The sequence below is a fragment of the Trichechus manatus genome, unplaced genomic scaffold (genome assembly GCF_000243295.1).
Source record: "Trichechus manatus latirostris isolate Lorelei unplaced genomic scaffold, TriManLat1.0 scaffold00428, whole genome shotgun sequence".
NCBI classification, from domain to species: Eukaryota; Metazoa; Chordata; class Mammalia; order Sirenia; family Trichechidae; genus Trichechus; species Trichechus manatus.
The window spans coordinates 75,397-76,013 of NW_004444364.1; the positions used below are offsets into that span (position 1 = coordinate 75,397).

The 617-nt window shown below is 54.1% G+C and overlaps 1 non-coding gene across 1 annotated transcript; it reads right to left on the reverse strand.

Moving 5' to 3' along the window:
• Window positions 1-338: 338 nt before the first annotated feature.
• TRNAE-UUC (transfer RNA glutamic acid (anticodon UUC)) lies at window positions 339-410 on the reverse strand. The gene has a single exon. It is a non-coding gene; the product is annotated as a tRNA-Glu (tRNA).
• Between the last annotated feature and the right edge of the window lie 207 nt (window positions 411-617).

Consider the following 617-nt stretch of genomic DNA (forward strand, 5'->3'; position numbering starts at 1 on the left):
GAATGTACATGAAGAATATATAAAGTTACTATTCTTTCAACTTTTATTATGTTTGAAATTTTTTTTGAAAAGGAAGATTGGAGGTCTTGTCCCAGGTTCTGCTTTGTTCTCTTGGGATGAAAATTCTGAAAGCGAAAGATTAGGTTTCTAAGATGAGTTCAGCAGGAGTGGTGGTGCTTCCCGGCGGCCCAGAGCAGGATGCGGCTCTTGGGGGCTCCCAGCCGCTGAACAGCCGCTTCTGGCCTCTCATCTCTCCAAGCCTGGGCGATGCCGGGCCTCTTCTGCATTAAACGAGGTTGAAGAAGATTCCTGCGGAGGAGAGACGTTGCAAAAGGTTCTTCCCTGGCCGGGAATCGGACCCGGATCGCGGCTATGAAAGCGCCGAATCCTAGCCACTAGACCACCAGGGAACCGTCAGACGGTTGTCTTTCTCCCGCCTCTAGATAGTACATCTCTTTCAATCCAACTCCAGGAAGCCCGGACGCCTACCTTCCCGGGTGCGGCCCTCTCCTCCAGCAGTCACACCCACAGGCCCTTTCCTCCCTGCCTTGTCCAAAAGGCGAGCCGGCCTGCCGCACACCGAGCGCCGTCAGGTCTGCACACCTCTCGGAGCGAGG